Source organism: Gorilla gorilla, chromosome 11, assembly GCF_029281585.2.
Source record: "Gorilla gorilla gorilla isolate KB3781 chromosome 11, NHGRI_mGorGor1-v2.1_pri, whole genome shotgun sequence".
Taxonomy (NCBI): Eukaryota; Metazoa; Chordata; class Mammalia; order Primates; family Hominidae; genus Gorilla; species Gorilla gorilla.
This window is the reverse complement of record NC_073235.2, coordinates 128,927,847-128,947,280: the sequence shown is the minus strand read 5'-3', so window position 1 is coordinate 128,947,280 and position 19,434 is coordinate 128,927,847.

Genomic DNA, 19,434 nt, shown 5'->3' with positions numbered 1-19,434 from the left:
TTCTATCATTTTATTGCCTTACACTCATAAAAGATTACATTTAATTTCTTAAATTCAGATGATTTCAGACTTTGTTCCTGTAAGTAATATTATTTTATTTGAATTGCAAATAGTCACATAATCTCATTTTTAAATTTCAAGCCTGGGGACCCAAAGATTCTCTGAAAATCCAAACAGATATTTAACATGAAGAATGTTTACAGACTTACTGAATCAAATGTTTTTTGGTTACTAAATTTTTTGACAGTGCAAAAAGTTTTTAAGAAAAGAAACTAATTTTTGTGTGTGGCTTTCTTTACACAGCAGTGGTGTGTGCAATCAATTGTTAAAGCTCCTTAGTTTCTACATTATAGATTCTGCAGAATGCAGCAAGGTATTTTTAAAGTCAACATCTGTACTTCTTATAGCAAAAGTAAAAGAGACCAGTTTTATCCACCAGTATTAAGCACATTTTTAGTTGTTTAGGAAAAAACTTAAATATATATATATATATATATATATATATATATATATATATATATATAGTATAAGTATTCAGATATTGGAATACAGGCAATGAAGTTCTGTAACATTAGAGAAAGATAAAGTAAGCAAGCTAGGTCCTGCAACTGCCCCAGTACTGCCTTGAGATTTTCCAGGGCGGGAAATGCAAGAAAAATCTATTGGTTACCTGCATTTTGGAGACAGCATCGAAAGGTAGGAGAGGACAAGGAGCTAGAGTTCCCATGACAGAGTAATGGTGAACAGAAAGTTGCATGAAGGGAAAATGAGCTACAAAGACCTGCCAAGGATTCCCCCCTCTGTCTTCAGCTGAATGAAATTGGTGCATGCATTAGCGGTAGCCAGCAAGGCCAGGGAAAGGACTACCTGTAAAGAGCAGGTGGAACAATCTTAGGCTCACACCAAGCCTTTAAAAGTTGATATTCTCAAGAATCAGAATAAAAACCCTTGTGAAACATGGAGCATTGAGTAGAATGTTAGAAAATGGTATTGCCTTAGCAGTGAGGAAAAATGAGGCCTGAACTAAAGACTTTTCTGGTCCCACTTGTAAAGCTTAGAGGCAGGTTTCAAAAATAGGAAACTATTTACAAATGACTTGAGAAGCCTAGAAAAAAAATCTTGAGAATGTTAAAAAAATACAAGACTCTTTGAAGAAATAATTAAAATTTTCCCTAAATTTGATTAGGAGTAGAAATACATTTATCCAAGAAATTCAATGAACAAAGCACAGGAAAATTAAGACAACTGCAAGGCATGCCATAATCAAATAGCCTATAAGGATAATAGAGAGAAAATTATTAAAAGTAGCTAGAGAAGAAAGACACACTATATATAGTAAAACAAAGATCAGGATGACAAGCAATTTCCCTTAGGAAGAAATACAAACCAGAATACAGTGGAAAAATATTTTTAAAGTTTTAAAAGGAGGTATTATTGTCCACCTAGAATTTTATATATAATATAAAGCCTTTTAAAAAACTAAGACAAAATAAAACATATTTCTAGAATACAAAAAAATGAAAAACATTAATTACCAGTAGGCCTGCATGATAGGAATGTAAAAGGAAGTCTTTCACAGAAGGAAAATTATATTGGGTAGATATATGGATCTAACAAAAAAGAAAAGAGCACAGAATTAGTAAGCATGCAGGTAAATATAAAATCATTTTTTTATTTTGAAATTCAAAAATAATGATTTAAGTAAAAATGATATTTTATTGTAAAGTTCACAGCAAATACAGAACTAAAATGTATGATAATATCAAAAACTCTGGGATAGGTGAAATGGAAATATTCAGTTGTATATAAAACGATGTAATATAATTTGAAGGTAGACCATAATAAATTAAATGTATATATACTAGAAACCCTAAAAGTGAGCACTAAACACACACACACACACAGACACACACACACACAAAGGTTTGGATTAATAATCCATCATGGAGATAAAATTATAAAAGATACTAAATCCTAAAGAATGTAGAAAAAGAGGAAAAAGGGAAACAGAAAATAGATGGAACAAAAAAGAAACAAAAAAATAGGATTTAGATTTAAACAAAACCATGTCAATAATCACATTATATGTAAATGGCCTAAACATCCCATTTAAAATACATAGATTGTCAATTTGTCATATGGATTAAAAAACAAGACTCAACTACTTGCTGCCTATAAGAAACTGACTTTACATTAATGCCACATGTAAGTTAAAAGTAACACTAATGAAAAGAAAGTTGGAATGCCAACATAATAGTATGTAATGTAGATTTCAGGGCAGAGTTTAATAGAGATAAGTAAAGTCATTTTTTCAAAATAAAGTCAGTTAATGGTGAGGACATACCAACCATGAATGTTTATGTACCTAATAACAAGCTTCTAAACACATAAAGCAAAAACTGTAAGAACTGAAATAATAAAGCAATTCACAAATATAGCCAAAGATAACACCAGTCTCTCAATAATCCCTAGAAAATGAACACCAAAAAATGTATTGGCAAACATATGGAAGACTTCAACAATGTCCTCATCTATTTCATCTAATTGACATTTAGAGACTATTACTCCTACCCAATACAGCATTGTACACGTTTTTTTCGATTACATATAGAACATTTTTCGAGACAGACCATATTCTAGGCTACAAAGTAAGTTTTAGTATAATTATTTATTTATTTATTTATTTTGAGATGGAATCTTGCTCTGTCACCCAGACTGGAGTGCAGTGGCACAATCTCGGCTCACTGCAACTTCTGCCTCCTAGGTTCAAGCAATTCTCCTGCCTCAGCCTCTTGAGTAGCTGGGACTGCAGGCACGCACCACCACGCCCAGCTAATTTTTTGTATTTTTAGTAGAGACGGGGTTTCACCATGTTAGCCAGGGTGGTCTCGATCTCCTGACCTCATGATCTTCCCGCTTCAACCTCTCAAAGTACTGGGATTACAGGCATTAGCCACCGCGCCCGGCCAAGTTTTAGTAAATTTAAAAGTATAGTAGTCCCTCCTTCTTCATGGAGGATATGTTCCAAGACTCCCAGTGGGTGCCTAACACTGAAGATAGTACTAAACCCTGTATGCACTGTGTTCTTCCTATGTACATATACCTAAAATAAAGTTTAATTTATAAATTGAGCACAGTAAGAGATTAACAAAAATTATAATAAAAAAGAACAATTATATCAATAGACTGTAATAAAAGTTATGTGAACGTAGTCTCTCTTTTTGCTGTCAAAGTTCTGTAATATTTTCAGACCATGGTTGACTATGGGTAAATAAAACTGCAGAAAGTGAAACTGCAGATAAAAAGGGACAACTGTATTCAAGTAATACAAAATAAATTTTATGATGATTATAAAATTAGCAATCAATAGCAGAAAGTTCTCTTTAAAAATTCTCCAAAGTCTGAGAATTAAGAAACCTACAGCAAAGTTAAAGAAGAACTAAAACAGGAGATTAGAATATATTGAGCTGAATGAAAAATGAAAACAATATAAAAGCAATTCTGTTATGCAGCCAAAGCATTGCTTAGAGGGAAATTTATAACCTAAAATTCCTGAAAACCTGTAACATCTTTAAAAACTAGAAAATTAAGAGAAGATTGAACCTAAAGTAAGTGTAACAAAGGAAATAATAAATACAAGAGCAGAAACTACTAAAATATGAAATAGAATAACAATAGAGAAAATCAATAACACCAAATGCTGATACTCTTATAAAAATCTTTTGTCAGACTAACCAGGAAAAAAAAGTAAGACACAAATTGTCAATACCAAGAATAACAGAGGAAAGACCTCTGTAGAACTTACACATATTATAAAAGGAAAATAAGGAAATATTACAAATAAATTTATGTCAATTTCTACAATTTAGGTGAAATAGACAAATTCTTTGAAAAACTGAAACTAAAGCTCTGCAAGAAGATGTAGATATACATATATGTATAAACAGATGATATATATAGACATAGATATGTATAAATTCATGAACAGTCTGTATCTATTAAAGAAACTGAATCTGTGGTTCAAAACCTTCCCACAAAGAAAACTTCAGGTGCATATAGCTTTACTGGTGATTTTTTTCAAACATTTAAGAAGAAAAAATGCCAATTTTGCACAAACTTCACCAAAAAGCTAAAAAAGAAGGAACACTTTCCAACTCATTTTATGAGGCCAGCATTGGCCTAATAGCACAACCAGATAAAGGCATTAAAAGAAGCCTACAGCAACTCAAGATTTAGCCAATCAAGAAATAGTGCTGAAACAATTGGATATCTAAATGCAAATCAAAACCCCAAACCAAAAGTATTTTTTGAAATTTTTAAAAATTATATTTTTTACCATATAAAATATTAACTCAAAATGGATATTCCTAAATATAAAGCCAAAAATTATAAAGCTTCTGCAAGAAAACACATGAGAATAATCTTTCTCATCTTAAATTAGGCAAAGATTTCTTAGATTTAGGACCAAAAGCATGGTTCATAAAGGAAACATTGATAAACTGAATTTTATTAAATTATGAACAGTCTTCTGTTTTCTGGAAGACATTGTTAAGAAAACATGGACACGGCCGGGCACAGTGGCTCATCCTTGTAATCTCAGCACTTTGGGAGGCCAAGGCAGGCAGATCACCTGTGGTCAGGAGTTCAAGGCCAGCCTGGCCAACATGGTGAAACTCTGTCTCTGTGAAAAATACAAAAATTAGCCAGGCTTGATGGCAGATGTCTGTAATCCCAGCTACTTGGGAGGTTGAGGCAGGAGAATCACTTGAAACCCGGTGGTGGAGATTGCAGTGAGCCGAGATCGCGTCACTGTACTCCAGCCTGGGCAACAAGTAAGACTCTGTCAAAAGAAAGAAAGAGAGAGAGAGAAAGAGAAAGAGAAAGAAAAGAAAAAAGAAAAGATAAGAAGGACACATAGAGAAGGACAACACACACAGGGACCTATCAGAGGGTGAAGAATGGATGGAAGAAGATGATCAGGGAAAGTAACTAATGGGTACTAGGATTAATACCAGGGTGATGAAATAATCTGTACAACAAACCCCCATGACACAAATTTACCTGTATAACAAACCTGTACATGTACCCCTGAACTTAAAAAAAGAAAGCAAATGAAAAAGACATACCACAGACTGTCAGAAAATGTTTGCAAATCAAATATTGGATAGAGGACTTGTTTTCAGAAAATATAAAGAATTTTCAAAACTCAACAATAAGAAAGCAAATAACCAAATAAAGGAATGGGCAAGAGATCCAATCAACTCTTCACTAAAGAAAATAAAAGAATGGCAAATAAGCACATGATAAGATGCACAGCATCATTAATAATTATAGAAAAGCAAATGAAAACCACAAGGGGCTACCCTTCTGCATACACAATGATAGTAAAAAACAAAACAAAATGGTAGAGCCAAATTCAGGCAAAGATGCAAAGTAAAATATATTGCTGGTATGAATGCAAAATGGGAAAGCTTATTTGGCAAACAGTTTGGTAGTTTCTTGTACTTTTAAATATCCACTTGCCATATACCCCAGAAATCTTATTCCTATTTATTTAAAGGAAGAGAAAAATTATGTTCACATAAAAAATCTGAACTCAAATGTTTATTATAGCTTTTTTTGTGATCACCCCAAACTGGAAGCAACCAAAATGCCCTCAGTTGGTGAATGGATGAACATTGTATAGATATACAATGGAATAAAACTTAGTAATAAAAAGAAACAAACTATTAGCAGGGTTCTCAACAGGGACAGAATTAATAGGATATATGTATACATGAAAGGGAGTTTATTAAATAGAATTGATTCACATGATCACGAGGTAAAGTTCTACAATAGGCCATCTGCAAGTTGAGGAGCAAGGAAGCCAGTGGTGGATCAGTCTGAGTTGCAAAACCTCTAAAGTAGGGAAGCCAACAGTGCAGCCTTCAGTCTGTGGCCAAAGGCCCGAGAGCCCCTGGCAAATCCCTAGCATAAGTCCAAGAGTCCAAAAGCTGAAGAACTTGGAGTTTGATGTTTAAGAGCAGAGAGCATCCAGCACGGGAGAAAGTTGAAGACTGGAAGACTCAGCAAGTCTGCTCTTTCCAACTTCTTCCACCTGCTTTATTCTAGATGCACTGACAGCTGATTAGATGGTGCCAATCCAGATTGAGGGTGGGTCTGCCTCTCCCAGTCCACTGACTCAAATGTTAATCTCCTTTGGCAACACCTTCACAGACACACCCAGGAACAATACGGAGGCAGGGGAATCACTTGAACCCGGGAGTCGGAGGTTGCAATGAGCCAAGATCTCACCACTGTGATTTGGTTATTTGCTTTCTTATTGTTGAGTTTTGAAAATTCTTTATATTTTCTGAAAACAAGTCCTCTATCCAGTATTTGATTTGCAAATATTTGCATCTTTCAATCCAATCAAGTTGACACTCAATATTAACTGTCACATAAACTATGGATGTTTGTACCAACATGGCAGAATCTCGCATTACTTTGCTAGGGCTGTAGTAATAAAGTCACAAAAACTAGGCGTCTTTAACAGCAGAAATTTATTGTGTCATAATTCTGGAGACTGAAAGTCTGAGATCATGGTGTCAGCAGGGTTGGTCCTTCTGAGGGCTGAGAGGCAGAAACTGTTAAATATATCTCCCCTAGCTTCTGGTAAATTTCTGATAATTTCAGGGTTACTTTGCTTGTAGAAGCATCATCCCAATCTCTGCCTTCATTTCCCCATGGCATTTTTCCTATGTACAAGTTTGTATCCAAATTCCTCTCTTTTATAAGGACACCAGCCATGTGGGACTAGGGCTCACTCTGCTCCAGTATAACTTCATATTAGCTTAACAATTACATCTATAATGTTCCTCTTTCCTATGGATATATAGTAATATATAAACAATGGAATATTATTTAGCCATGCAAAAGAATGAAATCCTACCACTTCTGACAATATGGATAAAACTTGAGGGTTTTGTACTAAGTGAAATAAGTTAGACAAAGAAAAAAATGATCTCACTTATATGTGGAATCGAAAGAAGTTGAACTCATAGAAACAATAGAATGCCAGGTGCTGGGGAGCTGGGGGAGAATGGGAGATGTTGGTCAAAGGCACAATCTTTCAGTCATTAAGATGAATACATTCTGAGGATCTAGTATTCAGCATTCAGCATTGTGACCGTAGTTAACAATACTGTGTTGTACACTTCAAATTTGTTCAGAGTAGATCTCAAATGTTCTTACCACCTGCCCCCTCCCACCAGTGGTAACAATGGGGTATTAGATGTGTTAACTAACTTGATTGTCATAATCATTTCACAATACATATGAATATCAAAGTGTCATATTATACACGTTCAATTTGTCCAATCTATGTCAATTATAACTCAATAAAGCTGGGGAAAAATAAATAGGAGCAGAAGTCTCCATATACATTAATTTTTATACAACACTGTTTTAATTAAAAGAATTAGAAATAGTTTAAATGTCCATCGATAAAAGAATGTTCAAAATGTATTACCAATGTTTTGGAATACAAAACACAACTGTTAAAATGTTGTACACCTTAAATGCATGTGAGTTATTTTTGTCAATTATTCTGCAATGATGCTAACATTTAAAAAAAAAAAGTGCTGGGCATAGCGGCCAATGTCTGTAAACTCAGCACTTTGGGAGGCCGAGGCAGGCAGGCAGATCGCTTGAGCTTAGGAAGTTCGAGACCAGCCTGAGCAACATGGAACAACCGTGTCTCTACAAAACATACAAAAATTAGCCAGGTGTGGTAGCGCCACAACTGTAGTCCCAGCTACTTGGGAGGCTGAGGTGGGACGAACACTTGAGCCCAGGAAGTTGAGGCTGCAGTGATTACAACGCTGCACTCCAGCCTGGGCCACAGAGCCAGACCCTGTCTCACACACACACACACAATAATAATAATAATAAAATAGAGTCAATCAATGATGTAGATTGGTAGATTTTTCATTTATTCATACAGAAGATGTTCATGGTACAGCAGACTAATGCTACAGTGCCTACCAAGACCAGATGCTTATTTGCCTGAGAACTGCAGTATGTTATTCTCAATTCCTAATACAAATGGAGTCAAAGAGATTCTCCCTTCTGAGAATACGGAATTGGGATAAGAGGTGCTAGTTTATCTGAAATAGTTACAAGAGCGAACTGTGAGAAAGCCAAAACGATGAGAGTAGTGACAAGCAAAGGTGCAAAAAGAAGCAGACATGAGGTTCAGTAGCCCCAGAGAAAGACAGAAGAACGTAATGGAAGACAGTGGTTTTCCCAGCATCTCTTCTTCTTGATGCCGGTATTTCTTGATGCCCAGCTGTTCTCTCATCCTTGGGTTTTCTGAAAGATCTCCTATTCTTTATTTCAAATGTCCTTTACTCCCTAAGCTAATCTTTCTTTTGAGTTGAAAGATTACATGAAAAATAATGCTTAACAGTTTACGGACCCCCAAAAATGTCAGAGAAAGAGAGAGAATGAGTAAGCTTGGGCAGGAGATATACAAACCTGCTACTAGTGATTATCTGGAGATGGTGGGGCCATAGATGATTTTATTTTTTTAATACATACCTTAAATTTAGACATGAGCAGTTTTTCAATACATAGACACAGGAATGTGCCATTCCATCCCAGTTTAATTATTACAAGTGAAAATTATTAATGGTTTGATATTTACAGTAGTTTAGAATTCTTAATTATATCACTGAAGTATCATATTTTTCACTTTCAAGTAGTTTTGTTTGCAATGATAATGCATTTCTTTTTATAATAAAAGACCCATAAACATGTTTAAAATAAGTTAAAATCAATTTGTTGTGAATATAGCCTGTTTTCAGATATGAAATTATATCACATTTTCTCATTTCCTTGTAACACTGTGCCATTTCCCCTTGAAAATACATTTTCTTTTAAGTTGATGCTTTCCTTAGCTTCAGTGATCTTTATACAAGCAGAAGGAAAAATGTTTGTTATTATCTTCCTTTAAGTAAATCTTATAGTGAAGAATTTCCTAAAGGAGCTCTAATTTCTTTGCTTTTATTGGAATTTATCATATTTAATATTGTTTCATTAAATCATAGGCATTTTTGATAACCATGTTTTTTAAAAAATTACTACTTAAATTTCTCACTCTTCAAATGACAAGAATAACACCTAGAAATGTTAAGTTACAGAGATCACCTTCAAGTTGATATTCTGTTTTCTAGAAGAAAATAACTTTGTATGATGTGATGTCTCAGGATATTAGACATTTCTTCTATCAGTGGCATCATTTCAATAGCTATAATTTATTCCTTTTTAATATATGAATTTGTAATCTGTATATCTAAGTGCAAATGTATATTCTAGAATGCATTTGCTCTTCCTCCCCTTCCCACCCTTCCTCCTGCTCCCCCTTTTTCCCTTCTTCTCTTTCTACTTTCTCCTCCACTTTTAAATAAGATTTGACATACCAAGCTGTTTTAAGATCTTGTCTCCACTTCGTTTTGAATTGGGTAACAAGCGAGACAAATAAGACATTGTCTTGATAGGGAGTTGACAATCAACTTCCTACTTGATAGGGAGTTGTATGATAGGTATTGAGAACTCAATACCTCACATTTGCCAAGTATGCTCTGTGAGCCAGATACTGAACTAAGTGATTTATACTGATTATTTTGTTTAAACCTCCCATCAACTGCTTAGAGTCTCCTGTGGAAACTGAGGTCCAAATAACTTGTTCAAAAATTCAAACAGACTGCAAGAGGTAGACTTCTGATTCAAATACAGGTGGTCTGATTTCAGAGACCAGACTCTAAAAAACTGGGAAACTAAATTTGGTCAAGGTTATAAGGCTCAATATTTTAACTTTTCAGGTAGGAAACCAGTATTTCTAGATCACCACAATGATCTGCAGATGTCTGCCATTGTGACCACTGACCAAGTTTCTCTACTGGGAGAGGCTAGTATGGACTCCAGCCGAGAACGAGGACATCAAGTTAGATCAAATTCAGAATGCTAAATCACTCTTCTAGCTGTGTGTGTGTGTGTGTGTGTGTGTGTGTGTGTTTTCTTTCTTTTTTTTTTTTTTTGAGATAAAGTCTCACTCTGTCACCCAGGCTGGAGTGCAGTGGTGCGATCTCGGCTCACGGCAACCTCAGCCTCCCGGGTTCTTGCAATTCTTGTGCCTCAGCCTCCAGAATAGCTAGAATTACAGGCGCCCACCACCATGCCTGGTTAATTTTTATATTTTTGGTAGAGATGGGGTTTCATCATTTTGGCCAGGCAGGTCTCAAACTCCTGACCTCAGGTGATCCACCAGCTTTGGCCTCCCAAGGTGCTGGGATTACAGGTGTGACCCACCATGCCTGGCCTCAGGGTAATCTTTTAAGGAAAATTTCTTATCTGCCTTGAAGCTCAAGATGTTCTATGCTGGAAACTAAGCGGCTATATATATTTTTAAAAAGTTCTTTCTTAAGGCTATTTACTTAGCTCCATAAGCAATATTAAGGGTTATGTTGCTTGCATTGATTGTTTATGGCAGTCACATAAATTCATGTGGACTGACAGTTTTGTCCTGTTCTCCAATGACCTTGAAGTGTAGATAAATATGATTTCTTAAAATAATTAACTATATGCTATATTAATCCCTTTATTTAGGCATATGATGGCCAAAAGATACTTCTTTGCTTTTGTCATATTAATGTGGAAAAGGCAGAAATATTTGGGGCTGATAAATATATTATTTGGTGGCGAATCACTTGAGCCCAGGAGATAGAGGCTGTAGATTGTGCCACTGCATTCTAGCCTGGGTGACAGAATAAGACACCATCTCAAAAAAGAAGAAGAAAAAAGTATATATATGTGTGTGTGTGTGTGTGTGTATGTTACATACGTGTGTGTATATATGTGTGTGTATATATGTATATATATATGGTGGCTAGCATATTTTTACTTTTATTATGCCATGGCTAGCATATTTTTACTTTTATTATGCCAGTAGATGTTAGTTAATCATACATCATAAATTACAGTGTTGTCTATAATTAAAAAAAGAAACCTAAATGTCTAGCAATATGGAATTGGTTAAGAAGTTTCATTCATAAGATGGGAAACTACACTCACTAAAATGTATTCAGATGAATAATCACATTAAAAAGCTTCATGAGATGTAATTAAATGGAAAAATATTTAAAAACACTATAAATCAGGATATGGGATATGAGTTTATTTTTGTAAAACAATCAACAAGTTAAGATATTTGCCTAGTGTGAGATATTTTACTTTTTCTTTTTGCACATTTCTATTTTTAACACCCGATATGTTTTTTTTTGTTTGTTTGTTTTTTTGAGATGGAGTCTCACTCTGTTGCCCAGGATGGAGTACAGTGGTGTGATCTCTGCTCACTGCAACCTCTGCTTCCCGGGTTCCAGCGATTCTTCTGCCTCAGTCTCCCTAGTGGCTGGTATATTACAGGCACTGGCCACCATGCCTGGCTAATTTTTGTATTTTTAGTAGAGACAGGGTTTTGCCATGTTGGCCAGGCTGGTCTTGAACTCCTGATCTCAGGTGATCCGCTAGCCTCAGCCTCCCAGAATGTTGGGATTACGGGCATGAGCCACCATACTCGGCTGTATATTCTGTATAAGAAAAAATAACATACATAAAATATTACTTGAGGACAATGTATAAGGAGATAATCTGTGTTTGAAAGAAACACTGTTTAGGTGTTGTGAATGAAAGACAAAAATAAAAGTACCTCACTGAAAATGCTATCTTAAGATTTTATTTATGCAAATATTTGGGACCATATGCTGAACCTTACAGTTTGGCATGCAAATATCTCAGCTTCTAATTGCCTGGGGATCTTGCCTAGATTTGGGAGATTATTTAAAGTTATTTCCAATAACCAAGACCATTTAGTCTGTAAAACCAAGTAGAGTACAAAAAGATACCCCAAGTAGAAATAGATCAATTACATTATCAGAACCTATGGGCTTGTTATATTATTAATTATCCTTAAGGCCAATTATGTCAGTATGCATTTGTATTATCTCAAGAATAAAATTTATATCAGTTTGGATCAGAAATCTTATTCTTTCTAAGGCCCATCTGGCCATTTGCAATCTTACTCATTGGCAGCTTTCCAAAGAAGGTCCAACATGCTCCAAAAGAGGTCTTCCCTTACAAATGCAAACAAACATTAAAACAATGTTGTCAATACACATGAAATGCTCAAACCTCTTACAAAGCTCCATTGCTCTTAAAGTCTAAAACTTTAAAAATGATGTATAAGGTCCTCTGGGATCCGTTGCCTGCTTGTTCCCCTGGTCACCTCTGTCATGATTCCCCAGTCTCTCGGTACACTCAGACCAAACTGGATTTATTTCAGTTACTTGATTGTGTCACACTTTCTTGTCTCTGTGCCTTTGTATGTGCAATTTCCTCTGCCTAGAACATCCTGCCCCTTCTTCAGGCCAACTCCTGCTCAAATTTGAGATCTGGGCTGAGATATTCCACTTCTTCCAGGAACTACATGGTATCACTTTTTAGAGGGATGGTCCTGCAAATCACCTTTCCACTTAGATACGGGATAGAGACCGAGTCTCTCCTTCGCCATGGCATCACCTGGTCCTAACATAAAGAGGTATAGAAGGTGCACATTGAAAATGCAATGATCAATATCAATGCAGTTTCTTTTAAAATATTATGCTGTTTTCAGAAGATCCATGTGATTTTTCCCTCACTATGATGTGTGGGAAAGAGAGAAATTTGAAGTTGAAAGGGTTCTTGTCCTTGGATGTTGAGTTAACTGTGATTGTGATCTATAATTGGTTTCACAACTTCCCCAACTGTCAGTTTCTTCAGTTGTAAATGGGGCCAATAAAGATATTCTTAATCTCTTCCTTAGATTAACTTCAAGAACAAATTAACTCACGCATAGGAAGTCATTCTTTAAATGAGCAAGTGCCATGTGTATGTCAGTTATTTTATTGACATTTTCAGTGGAAATCTCATTTGCCAGTGGTGGTGCTTGGATTGTCACTTCCCCTAAGGCTCTATCATCCTCTCTCAACAAGGAACACCAAATGGATATATAAACTGAGTAAAAATAGTATTCTTGCTCTGCAAGTACATTGTCATACATCCTGAACAATACATACATTCCAAATATGTTTCTGCTCCTCTTATAATGAAATTGGAGAGACATTGCCATCTTTATGTTCAAAATTCTTATAGCTACAAACATGTAGTAAACAAAATCCATCCCAAACAGATTAGCTTAAAATTAAATTGGCCAAATCTATTAAGGAAATTTTATAGTTGCCTTATTGTGTTACTGGATATCATTAAAGTGAAGTTCTGAATGGTGAAGAAAACATAATTTGGCATAACATTAACACCAAGATCAGTAGAAGAAATGCTGTTTTTAAATAGATTTTTAAAAGGGTTATCTGTAGAAAAATCTCCATTTAGAAAATGGTGACATTTGATAATTAAAACCTGGGATATCTCCAAAAGCAAAGGTTCAAAATGGTTTTCTCTATTGCCTGTCAAATGTTCTCTTTTAAATAAGGTGTGTTGGGCTCATTGATTTGCATGAATTCTTCTGGTTTCTGTCATCTGAAAGTCGTGTCTTCCAACTTTGAATGTTTATGTGCTTTGACAGTTCCCATCTGCTGTGGGGATGGCTAAGTGCCCCAAGCCTCGTTGGCAGAACTCAGTTAAATCTTTGTATTTAGTTAATAGATTTTAAATTATTTATAGTGATTCTGTCTCATTGATTATTAGATAAAATTTTTGATGACACAAGAATGTCCTGTCAACATTTTCCAGATTATAAATAAATGCAAAGTAAAATGACACACACTTCTTATTAACATGAATTTTCCGATATTGTGATCATAATTAGTTGATCTGTGGCCACTTCATTAGTTATTTATTTATTCACCTTCATTTTCCACTTCATTTTGGAAAGGATTTTTGGTGGTGTCATTTCATCAAGAAAAGTACAAGGGCAACCGTATCAGAAATGTCAATTCAAATCGTCGACCTTGAAAAAAATCACCCTTCGAACTCTACAGATCTAAAACTCTTAACTATGACAGACAGGCTTTCAACAAGAAAGGAGCTAGGGGAGAGGTAAGTTGGGAATGCCAACCCTATCAAGATGGCTGGCCTACATGCCATAGATGCCGGCTTTTTATGTTCAGGTCATGAGTATTCAAGTTCTGTGTATCACTGTACTTACTACACTTTACTTACTTGGGAAGTGACTGTGTGATAGTCATTAGCCATAGCTCTGGGAAAAAATAGAAAACACAGAGATGGTACCTGTCCTCATGGAGTTTACATATTAATGGGACAAATCAGACAATAAATATGCCCCAAAACTTTTTTTAAGAGTTCTTCGAAGAAAATAGAGTGAGCTGTGGTTGAGAACAATGGAGATCAGACAGGGAGATATCCTCCTGCATAAATCTCTAGTTGCTCTGTTCTTGTCTTTGCTGTAAAATACCCTTTCAAATTAGAATGTGAGGTTGTGATCTTATATAAACAATGGACACTACACCTCTGATGTTATAATTTTAGGTCCAATTTTTTCTCTAGTGTAAAATTATCATTTTTCCTAATTGTAAGGTTGCCTAGTGAAAATTTTTCTTTTCATCTTCCTTTACTAGTTTTTGTAAGAACAAAGTAATGCTATGTAGTATTTATTGAAATTTTATCATGGTAAGCATGAGCTATGTCATTTAATCTCCACATATCATGAGATAGGTAGATATTATTTCTAGTCATTTTGTACAAATATACAAAGAGTAGAACGTACAACTCTTAAGTCTACAACTTACAACATTTTACAAAGTGAATATACCTATGTAATTCCACCAGATGAAATTATCTGTTCCTAGATAATGCTGGTGAGCACCCCTCCAGATCTCACCCCATACTGAATTTAGTCATTGCCTCCTCCTAAAGGCAACCACTTTTCTGAGTTTTATTACAATTGATTAATGAACTTCCTTTAAATATGCATTCTTTTGTGTTAGGCTTCTTTTTCTCAATAGCATGTCTGGAGATTCGTTCGTGTTGTTGCATGAAACAAGCTCGCTCCTTCTCCCTGATATGTATTGCAATGTGTGGCTATCTCATGCTGGATTTATTCCTCCTCTGTAGATAGACATTTGGGTTGTTTCCAGTTTGGGGCTATGATGGATAAAGAGCTATGAATATTCTTGTTTATGTATTTTTGTGCACATAAGTTCTTGTTTCGAAGGGTGGATATTTAGGAATGTAGCTGCTGATTTATAGGGCATGCATAGGTTCCACTTTAGCAGGTATTGACAAAAATTTTCTATCAGTTGAGATTTCATCAGAAACCTCAAGCCACTATAAATAATATATAATAAGAGATTTATTACCATGATTAAACTTTACTCAATTGTGGAAACTAGTGGAGCTGTCTATTGAGGATGCTGTCCCCCTGTCTAGTATCAAAATTCAAATTATTCTTCATCAGCTAGACCAGAAGTCAAGAAGAAATGTTGATTTTAAAAGAGAACAATAAGAAACTGGAACTCACAAGGCAGAACTAGAACGCTTGGGGAAAAACGGAAACCTTTGAGAAAAACTCAGTGATAGCTGATGAGCCTCTGGTGAGCCCCTTCTAAATCTTATTTAGAATGTCTTTTCCAACCAGGGCTAACAAAGAATCACATGCGGAAAGAACTTCTATGAAATGCAGTTCCAGATTATTTGTGTAGACAAAGGAAAAATCCACTACATTCCAGCTCTCTTTCAACTATCCTTAATTCTTAAAAAAAAAAGAAGCAAAATTATATTTCTATCTAACATAATGCAACTATCTCTCATATAACCCCAAATATGCTATCCTTCTCTTCAAAAGGGAACATAAAATAGTTGAATCTATTTTTGGATTACACTATTTATCCCTTTAGCTAAGTCAAATTCTCATTTTTTAACTCCTGTATTTAAATTTAATTTCTATGAGTATGCACTATAGTAGGTGGTAGAGAATTGGGAGAGAAAAAGGAAAAAAATGGTTAATATAAATACAAACACCATCATATCAAAATAAAGAAGAATATCCATAGCTACTCTAGTCATCATTTCTACAACTAGCAACACAGTTGGAACCAGTATCATTCTTTTTAAAATGGTAATTGTTAATTATAATTTGTATACACTTATGGGGTACAAAGTGATGTTATGACTCATGAATGCAGTGTGAATAATTAAATCAAGCTAGTTCGCATTCATCACCTCAAATACTTAAATTTTTTTGAAAACTTTCAAAATTTACTTCCTTAGCAATTTTGAGATGTACAATATTATTAACTATATTTACCACACTGTGTGATAGAACTATTAAAAAAACCTATATTCCTCCTGTCTGAGATTTTGTACCGTTTGGCCATCATTGCCCCATTGCCCCCAGGCCCCAGCCTCTGTAACCCCATCATGCTACTCTTTGCTCCTAGAGTTTGATTGTTTTAGATCCTACATAAAGTGAGAACCTCCAGTGTTTGTCTTTCTGTGCCTGGTTTATTTCAGTTAGCATAATGTTCTCCAAATTCATCTATGTTGTTGAAAGTGACAAAATTTCTTTCCTTTTTAAGGCTGGTTAATATTTCATTGTTTAGATACACTACCTATTCTTTATTTGCTCATTTGTTGATGGACAACTTTGTTGATTCCATAGCTTGGCTATTGTGGATAGTGCTGCCTTGAACATGAGAGTGCAGACATCTGTTCGACAAACAGATTTCAAATCTTTTGGATCAATATCCAGAAGTGAGATTGCTGGATCCTCTGGTAGTTCTATTTTTAGTTTTTTGTGGAAATGCCACAGTTTTCCATAGTGGCTGTACTAATTTACATTCCCACCAATAGCGTTCTAGAGTTCCCTTTCCTCCACATCCTCATCAACACCAGCTATCTTTCATCTTTTTGATAATAGCCATTCTGACAGCTGTGAGATGATTTTTCATTGTGGTTTTAATTTGCATTTCCCTAATGATTTGCGATGTTAACCATTTTTTCATATTTCTGTTCATCATTTGTATGTTTTCTTTTGAGAAATATCTATTCCGGTCCCTTGCCCATTTTTTTATTGAGTTTTTTGTTTTCTTGTTGTTGAGTTGTTTGAGCTCCTTATATGTTTCAGATATAAATTCTTTATTAAATGCATGGCTTACCAATATTTTCTCTCATTCCACAAGTTGTCTCTGCATGCTGTTGTTTCCTTTGCTGTGCAGATGCTTTATAGTTTAATGTAATCCCATTTGGGTCTATTTTTGCTTTTGTTGCCTGCACTTCTGAAGTCAAATCAAAAAAATAATTATTCAGAGCAATGTTGTGTAGTTTTACCCCTATGTTTTCTTCTAGCAGTTTTTGGTCTTACATCTAAGTCTTTAATTGATTTTGAGTTGATATTTGTATAGGATGTGAGATAAGGATCCAATTTCATTCTTATGCCTATGAATATCCCGTTTTCTCAATGTCAGTCCCATAATTATTTTTTCCCTAAGCAAGAACTCAGCTGGTTGTAATTCCTTTCCTGGTATGGTGATTCAAATATTTATTTCTGAAAGAGCTGGGCGATCTACAGCCCTGCCTGTCTTGGGTATAATTTTCCATTTATTTTAATGACAGGACACGGGAGTACTAAGAGACAACCAAAGGATATTCCACATTCCAGGTATATTCCCTTATGCTCACTATGTAGTAGTACAATTTCCCCTTGATAATCAGGAATCATGATTCCAGGCAGCCTAGTAACTGTTGGATCATTCTCTTAGAAGCCTAAAATGGACAGTTATCAATTTCAACTTTTAGTGCAATGGAAACATTACAATCCCCTGGTTAAAGTATTAATCTTTTAAAACTGTAGACTTTGAGATAAACATTAGTCTAATATGATAGTCACTAGGTATATGTGGCTATTTATATTAAATTAAATTATTTTGAATTAAATCAATTTTTAATTATACTATCTGAGTTGAAGTAGCCATCTTTCAAGAGTTCAATAGCCACATGTAGCTAGTGGCTACCATGTTGAATTACACAAATATGGAACAGTGTTATCTGGTCTAGAGACCACCAGAATTCAAAGTTTTGTTAACAAACAACATTTTAACTAGGAGAATATCAGGGCTAATAGTTAGAAGAGTTCCTCTCATTTCCAACTATGTTGATCCTTGGACCCATGAATTTTGGATATGGGGAAACAGCACTATGTATAGCTGCTGAGTTAAAGCATATACTGCATCCTGGAGGACATTATCTCAGCCTCATAAGGTGTTCTTACCCAATTGGTGCCATAACTGAGTTTTCTAAAAGCTATTGCACTATTCTATCATACCACTGCTTCAGAGTGATAGGAAACATTGGAAGACCAGTGAATTGCATAAATATAAGACTGTCCCTTGGTCAGAAGCAAAGGTGTATGAAGTGAATAACATGGAAGTTGCTGTTTGGTAAGGGTTCACATGAAGAACAAATATTGTCATAGTCTGCACCCAGTTACAGAACCAATTTTCTGATTATGTTTCTTCCAAGCCCCTGTCCACTTATCTATTAGCCACTGTCCACTAAGTGGTATAGATTCACGACTGTGGCCAGAAGCCATGGTTTTGGCAGAAGCATTACGGGCAAAGAAGGTAGATCCATATTCAGAGTAATATCTATTCCAGTGAGAACAAGGTGTTACATCTTCCATTATGAATGGTCTCACAGGAGTGTCCAAGGGAGAGAATATAGTCATGGGTTCTTAGTTTCTGTTTCTAGTTTGGCCAGTAAAGCCCCTTCTTCATCCTCCTTTCTGCATATTACTAGAGACAGACAGTTAAATCCATGGCTTTGAGCTGCTAGAAGCCTAAAACAAAACAAAACAGAACAAGAACAACAACAACAACAACAACAAAATAAGGCAAGTTGGACAAGCTTGGATGCAATCGACCTGCAGCATGTTCCTCAACAATCTCCTTGGTAAATGGTGCAATAATGGGGGCTCAATATTTGTATCTGTTGATGGTAGGTCAGCAATGGCTTTAGCTAAATTGGCCTTGGTGAGTGATAATTTATGTTTCTGAGCCCAAGTTTAAACTCTAGCCCTAAAACATCACCACTTTGTTCATGAAGCTCACTCATGACAAGGACAGAAGTGGCTGACTTACCTTCACAGAATGGGTCATTTTGTCTAAATGATCATTAAAATTCTCTTGTTTGAGGTTGTTGTTTTGTAAGTGTTCAGATGAAGAGCAAATATTGTCATAGTCTGTGCCCAGTTACAGAACCAATTTTCCAATTATGTTTCTTCCAAGTCCCTGACCACTTATCTAATCTTTTAGCCACTGTTCATTAAGTGGTGTAGATTCACAACTCTGGCCCTATCTTCTTCCAAGCAAAGCAAACAGCCAGATT